Source organism: Protopterus annectens, chromosome 2.part1 (assembly GCF_019279795.1).
Source record: "Protopterus annectens isolate FY-2018-M chromosome 2.part1, PAN1.0, whole genome shotgun sequence".
Lineage (NCBI taxonomy): Eukaryota > Metazoa > Chordata > Ceratodontiformes > Protopteridae > Protopterus > Protopterus annectens.
Window position 1 is genome coordinate 91,647,195 of NC_056729.1, and position 16,386 is coordinate 91,663,580.

Here is a 16,386-nt window from a genome sequence, read left to right on the forward strand (position 1 = left end):
CCTGTTTAACCAACCTAGAGGTATGCTTGCTATTCATGTATATTGAGATACGTCCACCTTTAGTCGCTAACTGTGCAGTTACTGGTCTAAAAGTGTGGAAAGCACTGAAACCTTGCACTGACAAGATACTTTATGCAACTTTCACAAACATCTATTTTCTGCAGTGTGATGAGGGCTTAGAGGGATTGTAATTTTTTTGTTTAGGATCCTGGCTTTCAGCAGTTACACCTTGAGGTTCAATTGAGTTGATTTTGCTATGTCAGTAGGTTTGTCAATATGACATTTCATAAAAAAAGCTCTATGGGGGAGGATAAAATTTTAGCCAGTATTCAAAAGCCTAGAGGAGAAAGGTGTAGTCCATCCTTGGCAAAGCAACATGGTCTGTTAGCCATGTCTTTCCATGCTGTCAAATAATGGATCCCCTTAGAACGACACTAGAAACTCATCAAATTGTTAAAACCAATCATCTTTTGTTCATATTGTAACATCATTCTTGCTGAAGGTAGCATACTGCTTAGTGCAAGGCTCATACGACCCTGAGACACATAGTCAGAGAGATCTACAATGCCTCTCTTCATATACTTTAGGGAGGTACCATACATCTCATCTGTGCAGATTTTCATAAAATGTCCACATTTTTCCTCCATACATTTCTCATAATACTGTGGTTTTCTGGCAAATTATTAGCAAATCATTGAGGAATGAAGTCAGAAAATATGACAGACATTTAAGTTTCAGACTTCATATCCTTTAGAAAAAAATCATGTCAATGCAAAACCTATTATTCCATCAACTTTCTAAGTTTGTAAGAGCAGTATTCAAAAACTGTCCCTGTTTTTGGGCCTTTGTTCTCCCATTATTTATGGCTTTGTCCAGGTTTCTTGCTCTAAGAGGCTGAGAGGTATTTAGGTTACACCTACATGAACTATGATGGAATCAAGCTGGTAATTTTGGTTCAGTGACTTAAATGTGTGCTTAATTTGGTGGATCCTGGCTCCAGATAGTTAACTAACCGTTATCCTTTCCTTGCTTAGCCTGGTTAGACAGGCATGAGTGTGTCTTACAATTGAGTCCACTATGACTAGAGTCCTGGGAAGTGTGTTTGCTTGTCCTATGGGCTTTGTATGTCTGGCTTCACTGATTGTGGCTGTTTGTATGTTGTTACGTCTTCTTTTGTTGAGTGCGCTTGGGTTTGCTGAGGATAATCTTTGCTAATTGGTGATCTACGAGGTCTTTGTAGTAACCATTTCAAATGTCGGTTCCTGCTAGAGAGAGTCACGAAATACAGAATGGGCAAAAGATCGTACTTATATATATATATATATACCAAGTCTGAGATGCCATTTCTTGGAATATTCCCTTTTCTCCAAGGATGGTGCAGTGGTGCAACAGTAGCGTTGTCACCTCACAGTAAGAGGTTCTCTAGTTCAATTCTTGGTTGGGGTGCCTTCTGTGCAGAGTCTGCATGTCCTCTCCATGTTTGTGTGGGTTTCCTCTGGGTGCTCCAGTTTCCTCCCATGTTACAGAAACATGCATCTGGAGCCTTTCTCCCCAGGCCTCTGCTGAAAATTGGCCTTATTCCAAGTTGGACTTTCCCAGTTAACAAATGTTAAATAAAAATGGGGATCTCGGAGTTGGTATATATGTTTGCAGGGTGTGGTGGGCCCCCCCCCACATAGAAGGGTGCAAAGGGGCTGGACTCCCCTGCAAAAAGAACTTTAATGGAGAAGAGCGATTTTTAAAATTTACTTTTCTCCTGTGTTTCTTTTTTTTTGGGGGGGGGGGGCTTGTCTGTACTCAATATTTCATGTGTCGACATTTTAATAGAGAGTAGGTCTTTGTTGTTTAAGGATTTTGCATTTAAGTACCTCAGCATAAATTGGTCAGTGTGTGTGTGTGTGTGTGTGTGTGTGTGTGTGTGTGTGTGTGTGTGTGTGTTGTGCTCTGTGTGGTAGTTGTTGTGTGCATGGTTTTGACAACCTGATGTGTGCTTGTATGCAAGAGTTTAATCTCCAGTGAAATTGTGAATGTACATCTCTCACATACTGCATTTGTTACTTTAAGGATTAAGTGGTTGTTAGTAAACATGAAACAATTGCTGCATTGTTTCAAGATTCCCATATCCACCAAACTGGCTGTAGGCAATTAGGAAATTGCATATTCATGTTGTACATTCCTCTAATTGGTGAACTACAATGGTGAGGCATACGTGAGTAAACACAAGGCTATTGAGTGTTTTTGGGTAGGGGTGAAGACAGACTAAGATATAAAATACTAAATTTGGATAAATTTAATGGTGTTTCCACTTGATGAGCAAACTAGCTGCTCTAAGCTTCTCAGTGCACAAGGTATTTGCTCTATACTTACTACTTTACAGACTACTGCTTCATGGGCAGTTCTTCAGGGAAAATTTGCTTCTAGATGTTTGTGTCTGTAAAGGGCACTGGAACAATGAGCAACTCCATGCAAATACCCCCAGTTTATACTAGTACTGAAAATACATGACTGGCCAATAAATCAACTAGACTTGTGCCCTTTTGTGTGTTTCCAAATCACATAGACCAGGTAAACACCCACTGCTACAAGGTGAATAATCCCAGTCCTCCTAATATAAAAGCCAGTAAAAGTGTTTCAAGTGCAATACTACCACAAAGAAACAACTATCTAGATAACCGCTATGGAATGTGATTTCAAGACAAATAGTCTAATATGAGCAACAGTGTGAAATTCACTTTCTACAAGTAGGATGTCAAGCTATGTTGGGCTCTGTAGAAATTAGCACAGAGCCCTGTAAACATTCTAAACTTATACCAGCACTGAAAATACAGAAAACTGACTACTGAGCTCTCTGGCTAATAAAACAACTACACTTACTGCCCTTTTGTGTTTTCCCAACTCAGATATACCAAGCAAACACCTACTGCCATTGGATAAATAATCCTACCTCCGGATTTACTATTCTTCCATGCAGGACTAGCTTAGTCCTGAACGGAAGCGGCCGTTTAGGAGCAGGATGGCAGTGCACCATGCATATTAATGAAGGCACGCTACCTGAGCTCCTAATATTACACGGAACATGTAAGAGTGCAGGGGCATGTCTAAGAGCAGAGCTCTCAGAATATACATGTCCCCGCAATGAAGAACAGCAGAAAAGACCAAAGAAGTGAGTAAGACTGCTCATAGGTGTCCGCATATCCCCAGCAACATTCCTCCAAGTGTACAACAGCAAGTAAATACAAATAAAATGAACAAATCCTTTTTTTTTTTTTTTTTTTTTATTAAAATCCGATTAAAACTAACCATAGGTGCGCGGGTGTGTCGATTGCTTGGCTACTGTTAATGCAGCTTAAATGGCTGAAGAGGATATCAAGGAAGATATATGCAAATGAAGCAGTATATCAATAGTGTAGTGGGCAGAGCATTTGCCTTATGAGCAGGAATTCCCGGTTCGAGTCCCACTGCAGCACATTCAATTTTCCATGGCAAATCGCATTATCACCAATATTTTTGTTGCATAACCCACTAAATAACATATATTTGTGAACTTGAGTACTGCATTAAATGCACATGTGAGGTGTCAGTGTCATAATGTTACAAAGTCCCCAGATAAGCACATGTGCCCCATACAGTATATGTACACAGGAATCATGGATACAAATGGAAGGTAAAATGTGTAATGAATGACAACTCCATACAGCTTCCAAATCCCCCACCTTCCCAAGAACCATAAGATATAACTGTCCAAATCAGTGTAATTGTAAGCGGGAATAAGCACTAGTAAGCATGTGTAAGCACCAATAAGCAGTTGTAAGTATATTTAAGCTAGTAAGTGAGTTTAAGCCTGTTTGCATGGGAGTAAGCAATGCGCACACAGGTAAAGCAATTTTCAAGCTAACTCTATGTAAGCATATGTAATCGGAGGGTAGCATTGCTTACCCTCGCACAAACCCGCAGACCCGCTTACTACTGCTCAAAAGTGCCTTAATCACTCTGTATCCAATGACCCTTGTTCTGCCCAGCAACAAAATAAACAGCCTTGCAGGTCATGAACCCAGGACCCTATAGTCACAGTAGTTAACTGCCAAGCCATCACAGCAGTACAGAAGAATGAGGTATCACCAAACAAGTCCTCATTATAGTAAAATCAAACTGAACCTGTGAAAGGAATCAGTATACAGTCATATGTTCCACAACCCACTACATTAAATAAATATGTGAACTGGAGTACAGCAGTAAGCCCAGAAGTGAGGTGTAATTGTAATAGAGTGTTGAAGTCCCCAATAAAACACAAGGACCCCATACAGTGTACGTACACATGAATCATGGATACCAGGCAGATATATAAGATGTAATGAATAAGAAATCAATGCCAAAAAGAAAATATAATGCAAAGTCTAATGTAAGCAATGCTAAGCATCGCACAGGCCAGCTTAGCAGGTGTAAGCAATATGCAGGCCAGATAACTCATTTTGCCCAGTGGTATACCCCTTTAAACAATGCTAACCTTAGGTAAGCAGGTTTGCGCATAGCCTGGCCTTTTCAAAACTGGCCAATCACAGTAAAGTGCAGGAAATCAGCCCTACTTAAACCCAACAGGCGGGAATACATCTCATAACTGGCTGAAACTTCCCCTTGCAGGCACCATGTCAGGAAGGGAAGAGGGAGTGTGATTTTGGGCGCAGCGCTGGTGCATCCAGGAGTCCAGAGTCATAGCAGGACTCCTTGTCAAAGACCATGAGCAGAGACTGCTGCAGGGCCAGTACCAGGGTTCCCAATATAATGCGGAAGCCTGGGACCATCTCGCCCATGACCTCACAAGTGCCACTGGCATACCCCGAACTGGTGAGCAGGTCAGGCATCACTATGCCAACCTGAAGCAGCGTAAGGGGGACCTCTTGGAGCAGTGGATCCAAGAGGCTAGAATGGCAGGGGATGTCCCAGCTGTATCACTCTAGTATGTGTGTAATAATAGCCAGCTCATGTATATCATGGATAGGTATGGCTAAATATTCCTCTTATGTCCTCCACAGCTGCAAGTGAGTGGGCCATGAACCAGAAAGTTCATGGAAGTCACCTGGAGAGGTTGCAATGTGAGGCAGGTCAGTAATACTCTCGCATGTACTGTCATAGGAAATAAATCTAAATGTATTAGTACATTAATTTCCTGTATAAAACCTGTATTGTTTAAGGCAAGTACTGCATACACCAGAGAATATGGCAGGAAGAGTCTCATATAATTTGTATGTAAATAAAAGTGTAATAGCCTGACAATAAAGGTCTAACTGCTGGACTGCATGTGTATACTCTGGTATCATATGGTAATGTAGATCTGCAGACACGTAATAGTACTGTTGTATTAAGCACTGTTACCCACACTGTGCACCATAAATAGAATGTGTAGGACTGCCTGTATATGACTGCTGTAATCCCCAGAGGCCATTTAGTACAGCTGAGAGACACATAGACAGAAAACAGGGAAAAGGCAGACAACAAAACCTGAATAGCACATGCAACTGAGACATGAACTGTTGTATATTTAGCACACATAGCCATGGTTCGAATCCTGGCAGTGGTAGTAGTCTGCATACAGAATCATACCCCACAACTGTACAGATATGTCCAGAATGTCCAGTAAAGTGGCCCATATCTGTTGCCTGTCAACCTGACCCCCCCTAGGAAATCAGTGGGATGATCCCAGATGTATAGGCAGCAAACAGGAAGTACAACTGATTGACACACATCTATGAGAACAAAGCTGGCACACTAGCAACTCCCCAAAACCTTATTAGAGTAAGAAGGCACGTATGTCCCATTTACACCCCCATGTTGCCAAGCTGTGGTCAGAGTGTGTACAGTAACAGAGTGAGATGTATGTGCATAGTAGTAATGTGGAATCTGGTACTGTGTGTGGCAACATTCTGGTTGTGCTAACAAACACTTCTCCCACAGGTCTGTCAGATACCAACTCTGTGCCCAGAAATACAAGAATGATACCCTGTACTGGTACTGTTTACTTTGGTATTGTATGGCATTGTGACTGATGCAGTTGCTCTGAATAATAAGGTATTACTCATCACTGTTGCCCACACTGCCCTACAAAATATAACTGTCTAGGAAATCCTGCATAAGAGTGTTGTAATACACGGTCAGAATGCAAAACCACAGGGGAATTATAAGACAGAAAGCAGATAGGAGATATACAGCAATATCTATATAGCACACACAACTCAGATGGACAGTGTTTAAGTTGTAGCAGACACAGCCATGGTCTGAATCCGGGGAGTGGAAGTGGGCTGCATACAGAATCATACCCCACAACTGTACAGATAAGACCAGAATGTCCAGTATATGGGCCCATATCTGCTGCCTGTCACCCTGTCCCTCTGGGATGTCTGTGGGATGATCCCAAATGTTTAGGCAGCAAACAGGGAATACAAATGAATGTCACACATCTATGAGAATAAACCTGTCACTCTAGCAACTCCCAAAACTGTTATGAGAGTAATAAGCCAAGTATGTCCTATCTACACCCCCATGTTGTCACACTGTGGCCAGAGTGTGTACAGTAATAGAGTGAGATGTATGTGCATAATACTAATGTGTAATCTGGAACTTTGTGTGGCAAAATTCAGGTAGTGCTAACAAACATTGCTCCCACAGGTACATCGGATACAAACACTGTGCCAAGAAATAAAAACCTTGATATTCTGTACTGGTATTGTTTACTCTGGTATTGTATGGAATTGTGAGTGTTGCGGTTGCTCTGATTAATAAAGTATCACGGATCACTGTCACCCACACTATGCTACATAATATAACTGTGTAGGAAAGCATGTATATGTGACTGGTAAGTCACTAAAGGTTGAAGAGGGCAATAGTCTAGATATGTCCCGGTACACCTGCATGTGGTCAAGACATGGCCAGAGTCTTTGCAGAAAGAGTTAGATAGCTATGTGCACAACATCAATCCGGAATCTGGGAGTATGTGTAGAAACAGTTAGTTAGTTTTAACAAACATTCCCTCCACAGGTATACCAGGTAAGAGGTGTATACTGCAGGTAAAACCAGTTCATGTATAACGATGATGGCAGCCATATCACTGTCCAAACTAAGGCTATAGGGTAGTGTAGTAATACAAGTAAGGCACAGATAACAGCACTGACTAGGGAAGTAATGTGGACTACAGGAATATACTAGTTGTTAACTGACATCTTTCTCTCGCCCCCACCATATCTCCAACAATAAACTACATACCCACCTCAACCGGTATGTAATGACTCTTCTGATTATGTCCTATTGGTTGATATATATTTAAATTTGTTTCCATGCATGTGCTATATTGAATTATTCCAACATTGGTGGCATGATGCCAAAAATGTACCTGCATGCTGTTGTTATTACCACTGTGGTCCCATATATGCATGTGTACCGTTTACTATTCAACTGTTCGTATCTGGTGTCTGGGTTAATTGGAATATCTATGCATGCTCTTATACCTAATCCTGGAATGTGTTGACTATTACTAACCCACATATGATGATAAAATCTAAACACTGTAGCACGTTTGTGAAGGCCTGTCCCAGCGGACCCACCTGTCCCACCTCAGCTGCCCATGGCACTGGGCGCCAGCATGTCTGGGACCCAACCCAGGACCTCCTCGTCCATTGGTCCTGCACCATCATTGGGTGGAACCGCCTCAGGGGATGGGGCTCTTCCCCCCCAGGAGTTGGCGCAGACATGAATCTGTCACCCGTTGCCAGGTCTAGGCCGTGGTGTGTAGCGAGCTCTGCAGGGAGGTCGGAGATCTCCTACCCCAGCTCGAGGGCTGTGTGTCACAACTAGATGGTTGGACTGGCTCTGCAACTCAGCCCCAGCACAGCCACCTTCAGGGCTGTGAAGGTGTAGTGGTGACTGCCCATGGGTGGGGATCTCAGCCCCACTGTTTCCACTAGGGGGCTCATGGGCTTCTGATTTCCCAACACCCCTCCCCATCAAGGTGTTTACCTCCCACGTGTCTTATACTGCCCCTGTATGCATCTTGTTTGTCTTGTCTGTTAACCTACCCAACCTACCTCCCCAAATATACCTACTATCCCTCCCCAACATCCCACTCTCACCTGAAAAAAAAGGGCAATCTGTTCCCCCCAAAAAATCTCACTGCATACATAGCTGTCCATTTCACACACATGTCCACTGGACACATATAATCTGGTCTAATTGGCATTACTGTTGTCCTCACCCCTCTCTTAAGGGTTTGAGTGTCCAAATCTATGTCCAAATTCAGTGTATATGCACAGCTGTTGCTGTAGAAGAAACGGGGGGCTATGGACCTTCCCTACACCCTTCCTGCACATCCCTAGCTATTTTCCCTACTGTCTTTCCCTCTTTGTGCCCCTTTTTCATCACTTTCCTATCAACCCTTTTTTCATTTCTTTTAAAGAAATTAGTGTGGGGGTAAGTTGGAGTAAGCACTTTTAAGCAGCAGTAAGTGGTTTTAAGCCTGTTTGCGTGGGGGTAAGCAATGCCTACACAGGTTAAGCAATTTTGAAGCTGAGTATAAGAATCTGTAACCGGAAGTTAGCAGTGCTTACCTCTGAGCAAACTCACGCAAACCAGCTTACAACTGCTTAAAAGTGCCTTAATCACTTTGTATCCAATGGCCCTTGTTCTGCCCAGCAACAAAATAAACAGCCTCTGCAAGGTTCAAGCCCAGGACCCTGCACACCATAGCAAAAGTGATTTACCACTAAGCCATGTCAGATATACATTGCCCTGATGTTTTCAAAACATATCATCCAGCCCAGTCATTCAACAGTACAGGGAATGTATTTCAACATATAGATGTATGTGTGTTTGAGTGTGTGTCTATATATATATATATATATATATATATATATATATATATATATATATATATATATATATATATATATATATATATATATATATATATATATATATATATATATATATATATATATATATATATGTAGATATATATATATATATATATATATATATATATATATATATATATATATATATATATATATATATATATATATATATACACACACATATATATATATATATATATATATATATATATAATATCTAAATAGATATATCTATATATCTATATATGTAGATATATATATATATATATATATATATATATATATATATATATATATATATATATATATATATATATATATATATATATATATATATATATATATATATATATATATATTTATATATATATATATATATATATATATATACAGAAATGTGTACACATATATATATATATATATATATATATATATATATATATATATATATAAACATATATACATACATATGCATACATCTATAGATATATATGTCTGCATCTATATGTTTATATATATATATATATATATATATATATATATATATATATATATACAGCAATATATATATATATATATATATATATATATATATATATATATATATATATATATATATATATATATAGGTATATATGGACATACATTTGTAGATAAAAATAGAAACATAAAAACATATATGTCCACATTAATATTAATGTTAATTAATATTATGTTAATGGGGTTGAGAGGCCCCAAACAACATACGTCTTGTATGAATAGGTACCCCCCCCCACAGCCAAACACATCTGCCTTGCAATACACTACCAACTGTTGCAGATCCCATAACCAGGACCTGACATGACATGGACACAAGATGTTAACAATACTCCATCCCACCTGTATGATGTTAGGCTGGTATCAGTAACATATCATGCAGTACAGTCCGGCTCCCATCGGGAATGTACAACGTGGAAGCAATCAACACCCCTATGATACATATACACAGACACATATATACAGATACAGATATACATATATATATATATATATATATATATATATATATATATATATATATATATATATATATATATATATATATATATATATATATATATATATATATATATATGTGTGTGTGTAACTACACATACACATGCAGAGATATGTATAGTAAGATACATATGTAGAAAGTGCACACAATATGGAAAAACCACTATGCCTACAGTTACCACCTTACCAAATGGACACTTTATGAGCCACCCATACAAATGACAATCGATGCCTGCAACAGATACCCACAGAGAGGTCAAAGGATATAACACCACACACAGGTTTGCATACATGGGAAAGCTTTATTTGTGTACTATTACAGTTGTATATGCCATGTCATATAGCTGTTTAGACACTGACATCCATATAAACAAAGTAATGCAACTGTGAAACAGTTATACTAATACAGTAGTCTGGAAAGGTTTACAAATGTTGCTGTCCAGGCCGAGGCCTTCAAGTAGTACAATAGTAAAGACAGACTGGGCCACAGGATACCAATCAACAGTAAGTAATGCAGATGAATAGTTCAGCAGCCTCCTTCTAGGGGTTAAAGACCTCAGTTGACACAATGGGATGTAACTGTTACATAACAAGGCATAACTGACATCAGCACAAGCACACTGACAAACAGAACAGTCTGTATGGCAGGAGGCATTAGGCCTGCATTTACCCAAGGAGGATTGTATGGTAATGTACATCCAGATACCTTAAGGCAGCTTACCCCTGATACCCCCACATGTTGTAACAGCCTAGGTTAGTTATGGTGCATCCCCCTGGACTCAATAATACAGGGCCATATACCACTGTTACATACACTGGCCTCTGGAGTGCATAAGGGGCACACATGTATTGCGTAGGTGAAGCCCACACATATATGACCCCAACCCCACCATATGTGTAGGGGACACAACAGCAGTGGACTGATGGCAGAAATGGCAGCACAACATACTCACAGCTGACTACAGAACAACCCCTGACAGCATGTCAAATGTGCAAAGCCTGGTATGTAGGTGGAAGACAGAGGCTGGAACACAGGCCCATATGTGGAAAACTGTTGTCATACACTAAGCAAGTCCCTGGTGTTACAGGATAGTCTGCAACATACCCTTAGTCAGAAATAGGACGTTAGAAACAGAAATGGAAACAGAAACTCCCCACTGAAATCTCTGACACAAGACCTGTGTGGTGGACAGACAAAACATAATAGGCACACCTCTGGCCAGCAAGAGGATAGACCCACAGTTGAGAGCTATGCAGACAGATTGCATTCCAAGTTAAACTAGTATATACACACAAACCCTGCAACAGCAGTGCTATACAATGCATACAACAACTCTACTCACACTCTGTCTGTAGTTCTGGAACCTCCTACAAATATGTAGCTGGCCTGAGTGTGCAGGTTCCCCTGTAAGACAAATTGCTACCTGCTGTCTGTAACAGTGATGCCCACACACAGGAAAGGTAAAGGGAACACACCCACATGATGTAGGGATTTATAGTAGGTGGTTGCCATAACAATGGTAATTGGAAGTACTACACAGCAAGCTGCATGCAGGTAGCAAGTGGAGGACACTGATTGGTGCAGAGGTCATCACCTGATCATGTGCATTGCCTACAAAATCCATGCTGCAATCTATTCAAAGCAGCCCAATCTATTTACTGGAAAGAGACCGAGAGAGAGAGAAAGAGAGAGAGAGAGAGAAAGTGAAAGTGAAAGTGGAAGAGAAAGTGAAAGTGAAACGAAAGCATGTACCTGCCTATATAGCAGGCTCTACAGGCATGTCACAGCACAGAGTATGATACACCTGTGTGAAAGTGCATAACCAAAATAAATGTGAACATAGCCACAGCCACATATGGTAAGCTAGCGTAATATTACAGTATATGGTCTATCTGTTCATCACCATCCTCATATGTGCCACTCACACACTAACCCTACATATACTGGGCCACTACACAGTGTGGTCTGATGGCTGTCTGTGGTATGGGACATGTGTGTGTATGGCCCTACAAACATGTAAGCCGATAGGGTAACATACAGTAGAGCAGCATGTAACATCAAATAGAACAGGACCAAGAACAATGATATCTACCATAGTCTGTACACAGGCCAAAGTACATATTAACAATACACACACTGTCGACAATCACCATAAGTACACAGACATCAGTACTGTACACACAACCACAGAATGTCCAGGTTATGTCATAAAATCTAACCTCTACTATGCATAACAGGTGTAGCAGTCTGATATCTCACTGGCTTGTTATCAGATATGATGTCAGTAATTATGGTGTACAGTACATATGCACCTCTTACTGCATGACATATGTACAAAAGTTGACAGAGTTGTGGCTGGAGGCACATACACAGGGCCAATATTGACATGCTGCTGTGATAACCTCATACATTTACTGTTGTAACAGGGTTTGTTGCAACATATGTCCTATGAGGGATATGAAGTCAGTAACTCTCATGGCTGTCACAATATATGGGATATGAAGTCAGTAACTCTCATGGTTGTCACCATCTACAGACTGCAATCCTCACACTACCTTCCGCAGTTCAAAGGCAGGTGCTCTGTGGGTAACACATGAAACAAAAGGCACCACACACTGCCCAGTCTGCAGATGACCCTACAGATGGGGGTTTCCTCATAAACATAGCACTGACATGGCAGGTATTAAAACATGTAGGACAGCCATATCCACACACACCCTGTTAAACCAACATTACTCCAAATGCAGTATAGCAGCACTTACAGTCTGCAGTCAGGTCAGGAACATCCCCCTCCTGTGTGTTGCTGTGTTTCCACAGTGTATGTTGTTAGAGGTAAATCCACAATCCATCTGAGATGCTGTTTGCCAAACAACAGATCGAGTTCCTGCTCACAGTGAATGTAAAGGCCCAACACCAACATGATATTCCTAGATTGGAGTGTGTTTCCACGCAATTGGCTATGGGAATGTTACCACAGCTGTTCCACATGCAATCAGCTAGAGGAGGGCTGCAATTCGTGCAGAGGTCATCAGCTGATCATGAGCATCACTTAAAATACACATGCTGCTGCCTAAGCAAAGCAGCTGTAAGTCTCCACATCCACCAAAGAGGAAGTGAGAGAGGCAGACAGAGGCAAAGAAAAGTCAGGGAGGGGTGGAAGAGTAAAACTTAAGCATGTTATGTGTCACACACCTAACACTACAGAGTATCAAACCTCTGATGACTATGTAGTGTTATCACATGTCTATGCAGTTATTGGATGCGCCACATAGGTTACATGCTGAGCAGCCCTCAAAATGTATATGTGATGGTGAGTGACATCTGCATCAGGGATATGGTAGCTATACGGTAGGTGTAGTACACGTGCCTATCCGCATGAACAGGTGCCAGCATCAACACAGCCACACTCTCACAGGGACGCACACACACATTGACACACTTGGCAGGGCCAGGAATACAACTCATCACTAGTGAGATTGCCACAACACATTACTGTGCAGGTATCACATGCACCACAGGAGTGATATGGAGGTTATATGGGCAAAGGGTATGTGGAGGTGTCTGACATCAGACAGCATGCTTCAGTATGCCAATGGGGGTTGTAGTGAGTGTGAATGTGGTCATACATATCATACAATACACACAGTCACAGGGTGCCAGTACTGACATGCATGGGTACATTTCTTCACGGCTTTGTAGTGGTCGACTGTGCCAGACGGCTCTACAAGACTAAGTGATGCATATACCTTGGCATCAGGCTACATGACAATGGTCTGCATTGTGGCTCAGGGGTGTAGTGTCTGGAGTTGCCCACACAAGTGGGTATTGTATTCACCATCCAGTCACCTGGGTGACTATTGTGTATGGCCAATGCTGTGCATTGCTTGCCATGCATGTGTCCGTTAGTCCATGACATGGACAGTGCCTGGAATGTGCACACCTCCCACATGCATGTACAGTGACATGTGGAACTGTACCTGGAGTGTCTGGCCCATGTGTACACAGATTGTTATCATCAGATGTGCCAGTCCTGGCCTCATGTGGTGGGAACTGTTAATGGACAGCAAGTTGACCCTGCACCTACATTGATAGCATGATATCGGTATTTCCTGGTGTAAGTGGCATCTGTCCATACAGGGCATGTTTTTCAGGCATGGTATGTACTTTGTGGGTCACATTTGATAGCACCACAGGTATTGCAGGTGTCCAGTGGGGAACATGGGGAAGGTGCACTGCCAGCATGTACATGCCTATTGGACTGATGGATGGGGTGCCATGCCCCCTGTAGCCCACTGCAATCACACCATGGTTACTATCAGTGGGCAATATGCAGGGTACTACCTACATAGCCGCTGTTGCCTAGGCAAGTGTGTGTGTGTGTGCGTGTGTGTGTGTGTGTGTGTGTGTGTGTGTGTGTGTGTGTGTGTGTGTGTGTGTTTGTGTGTGTATGAGACATGGGTTGAGAGTGTTCTCTGGATAATACTAGGGGTGCTCACTTTGTTCGCATGACCTTGATGTCACATGAAGGGGTATGGATTTGCACCCCAGCCTCTCAGCTAATTCACATCTGTTATCCCTGTATGGTGGACATTGTGATATATACTAGGGCCACCATATAAGAAATTTGCAAAACCCGGTCCACATTAAGTCCAGTTGTTACACACTCACAGCCATCTCCACACAGGATATGAATTACAAACACAGACACACACACAGACACACCTGTCATGTCTGAGATTAGACCTCTTACCTTACTAGTTTTTTACACTACAGCACTATGCATTTATAGGATGCTCCACAGAGATTACTGGAGTACTTTTTCCCCAAAGGTGTATTTCACAGTGAATGACATCAGCAGGATTGTCAAAGTAGGGCATTTGAACTATAGTGAGTGTGACTAGCCTAAAATGCATTGCTCCCTACACAGACATAGAAACACACACAAAACATCCACAACTGCCATGTGTGGGAATAGAACCCCTACCAGGGTTTTATATCAGAATACAGCATGAAGTTGTTATAGGACACACCACAGAGATAACTGGAGTACTCCTTCCCCAAAGGTGTATTTCACAGTGAATGACATCAGCAGGATTGCCAAAATAGGGCATTTGAATTGTAGTGAGTGTGACTAGCCTAAAATGCATTGCTCCCTACACAGACATAGAAACACATGCAAAACATCTACAACTGCGACGTGTGGGAATAGAACACCTACCAGAGTTCCACATCACATTACAGCATGAAGCTGTTATAGGACACACCACAGGGATTACTGGAGTACTCCTCCCCCAAAGATGTATTTCACAGTGAATGACATCAGCAGCCTTGCCAAAGTAGGGCATTTGAATTTTAGTGAGTGTGACTAGCCTAAAAAGCATTGCTCTCTACACAGACAGAGACACACACACACACACACACACACACACACACACACACACACACACACACACACACACACACACACACACACTTTTCATGTTTGGGATTAGAACTCTTATCTATTTTAACACACTACAGCAGCAACACGGGGATTCCTGGGCTACAGCTTTCCGAAAGGTGTATTTCACAGTGAATGACATCAGCAGCCTAGCCAAAGTAGGGCATTTGAATTGTACTGAGTGTGACTAGCCTAAAAAGCATTGCTCTCTACACAGAGACACACACATACAGTTGCCATGTCTTGGATTAGAACTCCTACCTAACTAGTTTAGCAGACTACAACAGTATGCAGTCTTAGGATGCGCCATAGAGATTAGTGGGTTACAACTTTCCCAAAGGTGTATTTCAAAGTGGATGACCTCAGTAGGCTTGTCATAGTAGAGCTATGGGGAGGGCAGTGTGTGGGCATGAGCCATAACCCATTCATCTAGAGGTTGACACACCACATGCGGGCACACGCAGGGTTATATTCCATAGGTACATGTATACAGCTGCTAGATGACTACTTCCTTGTGCAGTCATGTTCCATAGCTAGCACTTGCACTACATAGTCTGTAATGCTGACAGATACCGGTGCTAATATCTATAGTGAGTGACATATGAACCTCATGTGGTTGTAGCCATTTGGCTGTGTGCTGGGTGGGACAGGCCTCATAATGGATGGCTCCTTGTCACAGTCACTCTCTTCCACACATCTGTGTACATCTATGTTTGGCATATTATAGTGTGCTGTCCTTGGATATATGTCTGTATTCCTATCCAGTGTGTATGCAAAGCATGAGTGGTGCATACTGAGGAGTGTCTGCACTAACATCTGCAACTGCCAGATATGTCTGGTCCACTGTTTTTTGCAGACATGGGCTTCATTTGTTTACGTGTGTGAGCATGCCCAGTATGCCTTTCTGTACTGAATGTGTGGATCGATTCCAAGTAGTTTGTACTCCAGTGCAGACCTTAGTGTTGTACACCTACAGGTAGCAAACTGTTTCTGCAAGGTATCCGTTGATCATT